Raw genomic sequence first — 13729 nt, 5'->3', positions numbered from 1 at the left:
AATTCTTTGCAAAGTCATCATTTACATTATCATTGGTCAGTCTTTCTACCACGTGGCAATTGTATTCGCTTTGTTACAGATTGTTCAATTTTAACTTGTCTAATTGGTTCACATCCTCCTTGGGTAGGAACAGATGTAATATGTATCCTGCCTCCTGCCATTAACAGGAATCTATTTCTTAATTCTTAATAACAACAGGAATCTGTTTCTTAGTTCTGAATAACAACAGGAAGCTACTTTGTAGGCCTACGACATTAGCTCTGAATAACAGGAATTGCACAATTGTCCTACGATTGCACCTGCCAATTTCGCCACATCAGCAAAGTGTGCTTTTGCCTTCCTAATCTAAAACGTGTTTAACTCTTTAATTCCCACTTCAGTGAGGTACTCCATATAGGTTTGAAGAATAGGGAGGTCAGTTATTACTTGGAGGTTGCGAGTCTGAGTGAGGCAGAGGAACAATGGAAACTGGGAGTACAAATACATTAATCATGAAAAGTTGCGACACAAAGTCATAAGAAAGCAAACCAAGCACTAGGGTTTATTTCTGGAGGTATAGAATTATAATGTAGGGAAGTTATGCTAAACCTGTATCAGAACCTGGGTGAGACCACACAGAGGACTGTGTACAGTTCTGGTCGCCATATTACAAAAAGGATATAGAGGCACTGGGAGAGGGTGAAGAGAAGATTTACAAGGAAGATACCAGAAATGCGAGGGGATACATATCAGGAAAGGATGAACAGGTTGGGTCTCTTTTTTTCTTGAAAAAATTAAGTAAAGGTTATCAATATAAGACAGTCAGCAAGGAATCTAATAGGGAATTGAGAAGACAATTTTTCCCCAAAGAGTGGTGAGAATGTAGAACTCGCTATCACAGCGAGTGATTGAAGCAAATAGTATCGATACATTTAACTGAGTCTCGATAGCTGCTAATCATTCACAACTGTTAGAGGTGGTTAGTTCCAGTGGTTTCATATCAGTTTCAGTCAATCGATCAGTTTATCTGAGTAATTTCAACCCTCACAGTTCTGTCTCTGAACCAATTTGAATGAGTGAGAAGGAAAACAGAAAAAGTCAACTTACAGAGCTGAATGAAAAAACCTACAGCTGGCCATTCGGTCCATCGTGCCTGCTCCTGTCTCTACAGCTGCAGCTACCTACTCCAGTCCTGTTTCTCCGTTCTACTCTAGATCCCACTGGCTCCTCGTGCTGACATTGTGAGCTTCCTCTGGCAGTGTTGAGCCTGATCAGTGGCTGGGTGATTGGGTGGGTAAGCCGGCAGCGTGCAGTTTGGGGCAAGGAACCCCACAGAGAGAGGTCAGCTATTATTTAATTCAGAGCCCACACCCAGACCGCAATGTTCTGTGGTCTGTGCAGGTGCGATTTGAGGTGGGTCATGTGAGAAATTGGATAAAACTGGAATCTGTCAGGACCCTGACTTCATCCTGCCGCTACACGCCTTTCCCTCTGGAGCATTTGCTGGTGCGGCAGCAACGCAACCCGAAGAGGCGGGGACCTAATTGAGATTATTTTAAGCTTCTTGTCAGACATGTGAACGCCTTTTACTCGATACATTTCAAATATCTTCGCACGGCTACGGGATTCACGCAGCTTGGGAACTACATCTGTCAGCCTGAGGCAGGAGTTCAGTGGCCATTCCTCCAGCTGATAAATTGACAGCATCCAATGTGGTACTAAAACTCGCAACTCGAAGCTAATCACTTTCCTCGGGCAGAATATGTTCCTGACTACATTGGCAGCACAGATTAAACTTTCTGCAGTCTGTAAGTGTGTCTAGAAAAGTCTCCAGTGTCACCTCATTGGAAGAACCTCTCTCACCATTGACAGATTGCTTCTTTCAACTCTCGTTGACCTTCTATCTGTTCAATCAGTGAGTGACGTTTCTGCTGTGTCACCATGGTGATCAGAATGGGACCACGATGAACCCCATGACCAGCAGCACCAGACACACCAGCAGCACCAACAACAACACCGCCAAACTTCTCCACAACCAGCTGATGCTGCACAGGACAGAGGGCTTCAGCACACAAGCACATTATTGCCCGGGAGGCCAGGGATGATTAGATTTACTTAACTTTGCGGTGTACCACAATATGGCTGCCACATGCTGTGCCAGTTGGCACACAGCAACACCATAAAGAATCCCTACAATAAACAAGTCACTCATTCCACACTGACCACCATTGCTGGAGTTTCGGTTATGTCTCACTGGTCACTCTGCAACTCACTACACCACTTCCAAAGGGGCACACAAAGGTGTCCAAGACGGTAAAGTGGCGAAAATAAAGATTTTAATGGTTAACAATATATTAACGCAAACTTGCCATTAACATTGATTAAAACATCCTAGTGGCTACCATTGTGAATCTTCCTGTGTCTCATCTATCCCTTATGCATACTTCTACGAGGAGCTACACCTGTGGCTTCAGCAAAGGTAGCGGCAGGCTGCTCAGTCCCGTGCTGTGAATGCTTAGATAATCTTGGGAGACGAGCTCTGTGTTTTGGAGCCTGTGAAGGCCCCAGCAATGCCTGCTCCTCTGGCGACTGAGCAGGGTCAGATTCGGTCGTCGCAATCAGGGGACTGACTTGGGGCTCTGACTGAGGGGGAGGCAATGGTGGAGAAGGGTAAGCACTTTGCGGGGACCCCACTCTACTCTCCCCACTCTCACCATCATCGCTCTCATGAGCCAGCAGCACCCCCTTGTTAGCAAGCAGCTGGAGAGCACCTTCTGCTGCACATCACTGGTATTATGTTCAGAAAAAATCCACAGGACTATATCGCAAGCTCAAACTGTTGTGACCTTGGTCCCTTTATTCAGACTCCAAAGTGAGGAAGCAGCATGGTGAGTCACCTTTTATACCTGCTTGCCGCAGGGTGCACAGGTGAATCTTAGGTCTCCCACAGGTGTGTCCCCTAGTGGCAAGTCTTAAATTTTGGTAAGGTTTACATACATACATAACATCACTGCCCGCAAAGTCATGTGTGCAAGTTATTTGCTAATTGAGGCGATCTGGTGCCCCGCATCCCCGGATCAATCGCCTTGGTTGAAGTCCTGACATGGTGGGTTCATCCTCGTGGTTGATGGTGTAGTTGATCGTGTTAGTCAGTCGCTGGGGGCCAGGTACTTTCACAGTGGTTCCTGGTTATCTATAGTTCGCAGTTTGGTCTGGTCCCACTGCTTTACTCGTTAGCCCGGTACATGGTGACACAATCAAATGCTCCATTTTCAGCAGATACACTCCATTCCCCTCCCTTGGTTAATGCGGTACTAGTGGCCCAACTGGTGCCCTGAATATGGTCTACATCACTTATTCTATGGACGGCTCGGTTCTGAGTGATTCTGTCTGGTGACTGCTTAGCACCCAGGATAGCCGGGTCTGCAGGGAGTCTACCGTGAAACAAGTGGTGCTAGGTTTTGTGATTTGGGCTGCATGCTCCAGGCTTTTGTTGCTGACCCTGTGTCTGACAAGCCCAGGATGGCCGCAATGGACTTGAGACGTTCGGTAGTGGCAGGAGGCCTCATGGTCGCTGTTGACCTTGGGCCACAGTATGGGAGCCCTCGACCACTGACTAATTATGGCGCATTCTCTGCTGATGGCATATGGACGGCTCGGTTCTGAGTGATTCTGTCTGGTGACTGCTTAGCACCCAGGATAGCCGGGTCTGCAGGGAGTCTACCGTGAAACAAGTGGTGCTAGGTTTTGTGATTTGGGCTGCATGCTCCAGGCTTTTGTTGCTGACCCTGTGTCTGACAAGCCCAGGATGGCCGCAATGGACTTGAGACGTTCGGTAGTGGCAGGAGGCCTCATGGTCGCTGTTGACCTTGGGCCACAGTATGGGAGCCCTCGACCACTGACTGTATGTAGCCGCTCTGCCTTACTTTGCAACGTTGGGATGGGTCTTTCGTCTCTGCGACGGATAGGTTGCCACATCCCGTCTAGCAGTTCACCTTTGGCAGGTGGTAATGTGGGATCCTGGCTGGTCCAGGTCCAAAGCTCGGAGGCCCTTACGGTTGACCCCTCGCTTTCTAGCACTTCCACACCGCGAGTGGGTCTGCAGGCTGCGCCGTTTCCACCCTGGTGGTGAGCAACGGTAGCCAACTGAGGGCATTAGTGTTGCTCTCAGTGCCTGGCCCATGGCGGATCATGTTACAGTGCACAGACAGTGTTAGATATTCTCGAAGCAGCGCATCGATAATTGTGCCTCTACTGTCCCAAACTTGTGGGATGAGCAGCTTGTCTGACTCGAGCACATATTGGGACACTCTTTGGTATGTCTTTTTTGTCCCGTGAACACAGGCTGCTGCTTTGTTTAACTTATTGGATACATGTTCATTCGTTTGAAGCTCGCCCGCTACTTTAGCTTGCTGCACAACACTCCCGACACCATGCGCTAACATCTCACTTGCTACAAATACTTTGTTAGATACATATACAACTGGTTGGGGTTCGCCCGCTACTTTGGCTTGCTGGACAACACACCTGACCCTGTGTGATATCACATCACTTGTTACAAGCACTTTGTCAGATACATAAACAACCGCTACTTTGGCTTGTTGTAAGGTACTCCCAACCCCATAAAATGGTATATCATTGTCTGCGAAAGACCGGTCACAAGGGTTACATAGTGCGCACAATTTATTGGAGCATAGTAGTTTCCTGGCCTTCACAGTGGCCGCCACTTTTCCTTTGCCCCAAACCCAGTCATCTTCCTTGCTGGGCAAAACATTCCTCCGTTCCATTGCAGAGACCTCCCATAGTGTGGATGCTCCCTCTCCCGTGGTCTCGACACTTTCTCATCCCATGGTCTGGACGCTTTCTCTCCCATGGTTTGGACGCTCTCTCGTCCCGTGGTCTGGATGCTCTCTCGTCCCATGGTCTGGATGCTCTCTTGTCCCGTGGTCTGGATGCACCTTTGTCCCATCGCCTGGATGCTTTCTCGTCCCGTGGTCTGCACGCTCTCTCGTCCCGTGGTCTGGATGCTCTCTTGTCCCATGGTCTGGATGCTCTCTTGTCCCGTGGTCTGGATGCACCTTTGTCCCATCGCCTGGATGCTCTCTCGTCCCGTGGTCTGGATGCTCTCTCGTCCCATGGTCTGGATACTCTCTCGTCCCATGGTCTGGATGCTGTCTTGTCCCGTGGTCTGGATGCACCTTTGTCCCATCGCCTGGATGCTTTCTCGTCCCATGGTCTGCACGCTCTCTCGTCCCATGGTCTGGATGCTCTCTCGTCCCATGGTCTGGATGCTCTCTTGTCCCGTGGTCTGGACGTTCTCTCATCCCATGGTCTGGACGCTCTCTCGTCCCATGTTCTGGACGCTCTCTTGTCCCATTCTCTGGATGCACTCTCATCCCGTGGTCTGGATGCCCTCTTGTCCGTGTCTGTGATGCCGACTGCCGTGATCTTCCTGCCCAGGTATTTAGCCTCTGGCGTTGGGAACACGTATTCGGATCGTTTCGGCCGGAGTCACAATCCGCATGGTCGACCTGGAGCCTCTTCCATCATCGCGATGAGGTCATCGGCTTTGGGTGGTGGATACTGCGCCTGTACCGCTACATGGTTCAACTTTACCTCCTTGTCGTTGGGATGAGCGGCCTGTGCCTCGGGGATCTGCAAATGGATCTGCACTTCGATGCCTGGATCAGCTGAAGGTGGAGGCTTGGTCAGCCTTTGGGAAGGGGAGACCTCATTCACCGGAGAAGATACGCAGAGGTCTTCCCAGTTCCATTGAATCTTCCCCATCCACCTCCAGCCAAGCAGCATTGACCCATCAACTGATACAATGCACAGTTGTAAATCGTGCACTGCTCCCTCATGGAATACCCTTATATCTGCACTACCAATAACTGGTTTCAGTTCCTTGGTGTAGGTGCGCAGCTTTGCCTGAATCAGGATGAGCTTGGGTCGCTGTGCTTCGTCGAATTCTTTCTGGCTCATAACTGACTGACTAGTTCCATGGAGACTGGATTGCCTTTAAGTTCAACTTTTAACATTACCATAGGGCTTTTGGTGGTGAAGGTATGTATCCCATATACTTCGACTTTATTCTCTGGTTGAGTTGCCTCTCCTGCTCGTTCATCCTGATCCTCGCTGGATCGGTTGTCCTCTCCTGACTCTGCCATGTGGTGAGTCTCAGGTCATTTGCACATTCGCTGGAGGTGCACCATTGTTCCACAGCCCTTGCACACATAGGGCTTGAATCGACATTGTTGAGCTCGAAGGCAGCCCCTACAGTGCCAACATGGTGCTAATGGATCCGCATTCACGCCCCACGGTGGACTCTGAATCACTCTAGACCTAGGTCTGGACTCTGCAATCATGTGGGCCCTGCCCTGTGCCATTCTGCCTGGTGCACGGTGCTTGCCGGTGAACTTCGATTCTGTGAAGATATCATTTTCGTGTTGTCGCTCGTGGATATGAAGGCTTGGGCTGTCGTGATGGCCTTGCTCAGATCTAAGGATTCGGCAGGCAGCAGTTTGCAAAGAATGACGTCGTGGCCAATACCAAGCATGAAAAAGTCCCGCAATATTTCCCCCAAGGATGCTGCAAATTCACACTGCCCCAGAAGGTGTCTTATGTTGGTGACAAAGCTCACCACGTTCTGACCCTCGGAGCGACGGTGCATGTAAAAGCAGTACCTGGCCAGCAGGATGCTCTCTTTTGGCTTGAGGTGTTCCCTAGCAAGTGTGCACAGCTCTGCGTAAGATTTGTCCGTTAGTTTGACCGCTGCCAGCAAATGTTTAAGGAGGCCATATATGCATGATCCACATAGGGTGAGGAGAATCGCCCTGCGCTTGATCTCTGTTTCAGCCATGTCCAATTCATTGGCACAAAGTACTGGTTAAGGCGCTCAACGAAGGCTTCTCAATAATCACCCTCAACAAATCTCTCAAGAATACCAACGGCAGCCATTACCACGTGAATGTTCGTTATCTGTTACTCGTCGCCAATTTGTTATGTTCAGAATCAATCCACAGGATTATATCGCAAGCTCAAACTGTTGTGATCTTGGTCTCTTTATTCAGACTCCAGTGTGAGGAAGCAGCATGGTGAGTCACCTTTTATACCTGCTTGCTCCAGGGTGCACAGGTAACCCTTATGTCTCCCACAGATGTGTCCCCGAGTGGCAAGTCTTATATTTTGGTAAGGTTTACATACATATATAACAACTGGGACCATGAGGACCCACGACTACCCCGACATCTCTCCTCGACAGGAGGTCTATCAGCCTCTGCCATCGATGCTCCATAGCTATCCATCAGCTCTCCATCGAGACCATGTGCTCCTGTGCGTGGTGCATTAGCTGCTCTATGCAGTTGGGCAGCGTATCCATGAAAGGGCCAACAGTCACTATGGCCTGTGACACGTTGATGCTCCTGTTGGAGATGGACTCCTCCATTCTCTGAACATTTGCAGACATCGTGCTCGCAAAACCCGTCAGAGCTCCCTGCACTTCTTCCTACACCTCCAGAATCGGACACTTCCTGAGACTCAGTGTCTGCCTGCAGCTGAGCAGAGCTCGGACATTCCTGCGTCCTCCAGCAAGGAGACTATACTGCTGTCCCTGTCTGCACCATCTGCTCTTGCTCATTTGTGACTTGTGACACACCAGCTGACACACCACTCTATCTCGCATTGGACCTACAGGGGTGTGTATCTCTGCGCTGGTGCAGGGTGTGTTTATATCTGGTGACGGTGCACCCTGAGAGCTGGAGGCACCTCTGAGCTGTCGTCTTGCTCTTCATAGAATCAGAGAATCATAGAAAGTCACAGCATGGAAGGAGGCCATTTCGGCCTAGCCTGCCAAGAGCTATCCATCCTAATCCCATTTTCCGTAGCCCTGTAGGTTATGGCTCTCCAAGTGCACATCCAAATATTTTTTAAATGTAAGAAGGTTTCTGCCTCTACCACCCTTTCAGGCAGTGAGCTCCAGACCCCCACTATCACCGAGGTGAAGATATTGTCGCTCTAATCCCTTCTCAATGTTACAGCAATTACTTTAATTCTATGCCCCCTGGTTGGTGATGCCTCAGCTAATGGAAATAGGTCCGCCCTATCCACTCTACCTACGCCCCTCATAATTTTATACATTCAATAAAGTCTGCCCTCAGCCTCCTCTATTCCAAAGAAAACAACCCCAGCCTATCTAATCTTTCCACATAGCTAAAATTCTCCAGCCCAGGCAACTTCCTCGTAAATCTCCTCTGTACCCTCTCTAGTCCAATGATATATGCCCTGTAATGGGGTGACCAGAACTGCACGCAGTACTCTAGCTTTGTCCTAACTAGTGTTTTATGCAGTTCAAGCATAACCTCCCTGCTCTTGTGTTCTGCGCCTCGGCTACTAAAGGCAAGTATTCTGTCTGCCTTCTTAACCAACTGATCGACCTGGCCTGCTACCTTCAGGGATCTGTGGACATGCACTCCATTGTCCCTTTGTTCCTCTACACTTCTCAGTGTCCTACCTCTACATCCTGGACAGTGGGCAGAGGGGGTGCCCTTGATGGTCCTGCGGGAGAGTAACGAATGATGCACATGATGACCATTCTGTGACTGATGCCATGAGTCCTGATATGAGTGACTGATGTATGCCCTTTAGCTGTATGATATGTAATTCCATCACTAGGTTGCTCAAATGTCCCGCTCTCTCGGTCTTCTGCTTCCAGCTGTTCGGCCACTCCCAGGACCTCTAACGCAGCCTCCTCTACTTTTGTCGGTTGGCAAATGATTCCTACAGTTTCCTCTCTCTCTTATTGTGCATTTTCTTTTCCTGCGAGGAGGCAAAGAAGGGAAGTTTGAGTGAAAGTGATCTATTGACTGTAATGAATGATCAGGTTTCGTCATTAGAGACAAACTATGATGGAGTGTGGTGCCTACTTGCGTGCTGTTAGTTGATAAGATTGCATTAGGATGTGTTTGAGTTTGAGGGCTGGATAATTAGATGAGGACAGACGGAGTTAGGGATGGGAGGATGTGCAAGGTAAATTAGTGTGAGTAACGATGTGTGAGGAGGGTTGGGAAGGCAGAGGGATGGGGACATGATGGCAGGCACAGCATTTGACGGTGCGTGTGGTTTTGTACAAACGTTTCCAGATCTCATGAGATCATTGAAATGTTTATGACATGGCACTCAGCTCCTCCTGAACATATTGGAGTTATTATTTAAATGGAGAAGGATTGCAAAGTGCCGCAGTCTAGCGAGACCTGGACGTACCTTTGCATGAAACGCAAAAGAATAGTATGCAGGTAGCATACTATTAGTGGCATAGTGTACTGATAGTGGTTGATCAGGTAGCAGTGGCATCAGTCAATACGGTAAAAGCTGGGAATAAGTTTACTTTAAAATTAAGCTCTTTATCTGAATGCACGACGAACTTCTAACAAGGTCGATGAATTACTGGCAGAAATAGCGAAAAATGGGTTTGATCGAAAAAATATGATAGAGACATAGTTGCAAGATGAAGAAGGTTGAGTGTTAAATATTGCTGGGTACTTGACATTTCGAAAAGACAGGTAAAATGAAAGGGGGAGTGGAAGGGGGTGTGCGGTGGGGTGTGACCCTGATAATGAAGGTTGACATAAGGACAGAATTGAGAATGGATGTTGGCTCTGAAATCAGGAAGTAGAATCAGTTTGGGTTGAGATAAGAAATAACAAGGGGCAGAAAACACTGGTGAAAGACGTTTCTTGCCCCGCCGCCCCAACAGTAGCTCTACCATTGGGCACAGTTCATGGAATGTATTTGAGACAGTTTCCTAGAACACGACACGTTCTTCAGAGACTAGTGTAGTAGCAGTATCTGCACAGCTCGGAGGCCAGCTCACGATATCTGAAACACAGGACTCAGAGGAGGATCTCGATGGGGAGGCATTTAGAAGAAGGGTGATGGGCCTGCACTCGGAGATGATAGATGCAATGGCAAGAGTGCCCGAGCGCCTCTCGGCAGTGGTAAGGGGCATGGAGGAGTCCAGCTTCAACATTGCACAGGGTTGTGCACACAACATGGAGTCCATCAATCATTCTCAGTCTGCAAAGAACGGTGGTCTCCCACAGAGACCGTGGCGACCCAGACATGATGCCGTGGGTGATGGCCGATCAGGCAGCTTCAATTGCAGCACAGGCAGAAGTGACGCAATGTCTTAGTGCTGTAATGCAGTCCATGTTGGTGGCATCAAACGCAGACTGCTCCCATGCAGTCTCAGATTGACACCATGCAAGCTCTGAATGCTGCCATCGTGGCTGGGTTTACCACCGTCGAACGGGGCTTTCACAGTTTTGCAGCAGGCCAGCAATCTGTGCTCCAAGAGATTGCTAGGGATGATGAGCTGCTGCCCCGGGGGAGTGGCAGTGGGTCAGTGGAGCAGGAACCTGCTGTCCTCTCTCAGGATGACAGCATTCCTGTTCCCAACACTGCCATTCCGCCATTGCCCTTGTTGCTGACTGTCATCTGGTCAGACCAGACTGCTGCCGCTCATGCTGAGGTGATACAGTCTGCAGCTCGGCCTTCCAGACACAGAGTTGGTCATGGGGATCCTACATGTCCATCTGGGGTCTCCCGCAGGGACACACAGCAGCCTTCCACCGGCCCTGCTGCAGCCACTGGGCCAACACATCGTAGCAGCACGAGAGCAGGTAAAGTGACAGTAACCAGAGGCACTAAGGAATTGCACAAGGGTAATAATACATGTTTTATTTGGAAATATGTGTTCACTGATAATTGATACATTTATTAATTCAGTTTGGATTATTTTATGTTGTGTCTCATTTCAGCTTTGCGCTGTGATATGGTCTGCGATAGGGATGGAATCATGGGGATGTGGTGATCCACGGGGATCTGGACATTAATTCATTGGAAACGCTGTCTGATGAGGTTGTCATGGACTGTCCTTTCTGGAAGACCGACTGAGTGGCTGCCTTTTCCCTTCCTCTTGTTCCTCCTCCTACTTGTTTGTCCTGATTCTCCTCCTGCTCCTCTTTCTCTTCATCCTCATCCTCCTCATCGTCCTCTTCGCCTTCCTCTTTGTACTGCTTGTTCTGCTCCTTCTCTCCCTCTTCCTCCTCCTGACATGGTCCCACAATCCCGGGTAACAAGGGCTGGGCCGATTGTGGAGCATGAGGCAGACCACCAGGAAATGTGCCACCCGCTCAGCTCAGTAGTAGCGGGCTCCTCCCGAGTGGTCAAGTTGGCGGAACCGTTGCTCGAGCACCCCGATGGCCTGCTCGATGATGTTCCTGGTGGTAGCTTGGCTCTCATTAAATGAGTGCTGGGCAGGGATGTTGGGATTGTGGAGGGGAGCCATGAGCCAGGTGGATAGTGGTTAGCCCTTGTCTCTGAGTAACCAGCCATGAGTTGATTTGATTGCTGGAACAGGATGGAAGCATCGTGGTCGCTGCCTGGATAGCGGGCATTGATATCGAGGATTCGTTGTCTCTGGTCGTGCACCAACTGCGCATTACGTGAGTGGCAGCCATTGCGGTTATGGAAGACCACAGGATTTTTATGAGCTGCTCATAAAGCTAAATTGGAGCAGAGAATATCGCTCTGCACCATCGGGAATCCTGCTATTCTGGCAAAGCCACAAGCATGCTGGTCCTGCTTCTCCATGGTGATGGCGAAGTACATGTAGTCCTATCTCCTGCTGTAGAGAGAATACGTGACCTCCCGGACGCAGCAATGGACGGCAAATTGAAATGTTCGCAATGTCTCCTGTTGCAGACCGGAAGGATTCACTGGCAAATAAATTGAGGGCGATGATGACCTTGATTGCCACTGAGAGAGCAATGGTCAACCTGACCTGAGGCTGGAGGTGAGGTTACAGGAGCTGGCAGAGGCCTGTGACCACCTCCGTGCTGAAGCGATGCCATCTAATACACTGCTCCTCACTTAATTGGAGGTAGGAGAAGTGCCTCGGAATATCGTCGTAGGTTACGACCTCCTATTGAAAGCCCTGATGGCCTTCCTCCTCCCCCTGACCACATGGTCCAGTCTGTCTCGCTGCCTCCGCTCCCTCCACAATGAATCCTGGAGGGTGAGTTCAACTGCCAGTACAGCACCCAAGTCTAGCAGTTTGAGTTTTTGAACAATAAATGAAGATACTTTTTACGTGCTGCAACACTCCTGATACTGACACGATGGGATGATGTAAACGGATCCAGCAACCCGGCATCCAGAACTGAGTGTGGGACTGCATGATGGGGGCCTGCTCAATGCTCGGGCCACCATTATGGGGCCGACCCAAGAGTCAGCCGACAACTAAAGGTGGCGGACCATGGAACTAATGGTCTCCACTTTAAGGGATACCCTGGCAGGTGATGTCCTCCAGCTTCACATCCACCCTCACGTGTCCCGTGCCCCGCGGGGACATTTCCCCCATGGGGGCGGTTTGGGGTGGGCGAGTGTCGGTGTGGGGTCAGTGTGGGGGCGGTGAGGGGTCAGTGTGGGGTCAGCGTAGGGCGGTGGGCGGTCAAGGCCCAGGACGATGTTGTCATTCACAGTTGCGTGCCGGCCCAGGGCGCTAATCGTGGGGTGCGGCACTGCTGGGACAGCGCCCCCCAAACCTCTGGGGCAATTTCCCAGGAAGTGGTAGTGCCCCCCGCCCCCACGGTCAAAAATACCATTGTTCTCCATTAACGTGACCCGCAGGCACTAACTGGGGTACAAAATGGGCAGTTTCGCCCACCGCATCCCGCCCCCTGGTCTACAAAATGGGCAATTTCACCCACAGTACCCCCCTCCCCCCTCACCACCCACCCCCCCCAAGCTCCTTGACATAACACTGAATCGATGGAGCAATATCAGGTTTAGTCTAAACGCAAGTAATGTTATCCACTGCCTTTTTTCACTGCTTAAACCGGAGGTCTTTTGAAGCTGCAGCAGTTCATTCTCAGCATATTTGTGTAACTGCCTCAACAACCATAGAATCATAGAAATTGGTCCGTAGACCTGTAGGTGACCGCACTTCAATTGCACATCCAAGTAATGTTTAAATGTGGTGAGGGTTTCTGCCTCTACCACTCATTCAGGCAGTGAGTTCCAGAACCCCACCTCCCTCTGGGTGAAGAAATACGTTTCCCCTCTTATCTCCTCTGAACCTCTTACGAAGTACTTTGAATCTTTGCCCCCTGGTTGTTGACTCCTCTGCTGTGGGAAATAGATTCTTCCTATTGATACTATCTAGGTCCTTGCCACAAGCCTGCCGGACGATGTGGAGGGAGGTGGCACACCATGTCACGGGCAGTACTGTGGTCCCAGGTCCCATACCCAGGGCAGGAGGAAGTTTAAGGAGCTCACATGGGTGGTTAGGGTGAGTGAAGGCTTCACCAAATGTTACATACCTCCATCTGTGGAGTGGATGATGACAGCCTTCTCGTGGCCCACCCGGTTACCTGATCTTCAATCACAACTAACGTTGTCTCAAAGGACCTGAATGTGTTGTTAAATCGACCTCCATCTGGACCACAACCTTCACACACAGCTCAATGTACCACACTCCTTTGTGCCCAGGAGGACACTGTGATATGCCGTGAGACCAAACATTTATGTGCCAGATTGCTAGATTAGGGGCTGGGAAGTTCACTGAGTAGGTATTTTGCCGACGGCCAAAAAGAATGTATATTTCCTATGTTAAGTGACAGATGGGAACCCAAAGAAGACCCCGCAAAACAGAAATTATAGTGGGATACAAAAAAAAATAAAAAGACGACCA

The sequence above is a fragment of the Pristiophorus japonicus genome, chromosome 13 (genome assembly GCF_044704955.1).
Source record: "Pristiophorus japonicus isolate sPriJap1 chromosome 13, sPriJap1.hap1, whole genome shotgun sequence".
In the NCBI taxonomy this organism is placed as follows: Eukaryota; Metazoa; Chordata; class Chondrichthyes; family Pristiophoridae; genus Pristiophorus; species Pristiophorus japonicus.
This window is presented reverse-complemented; position numbering follows the sequence as displayed.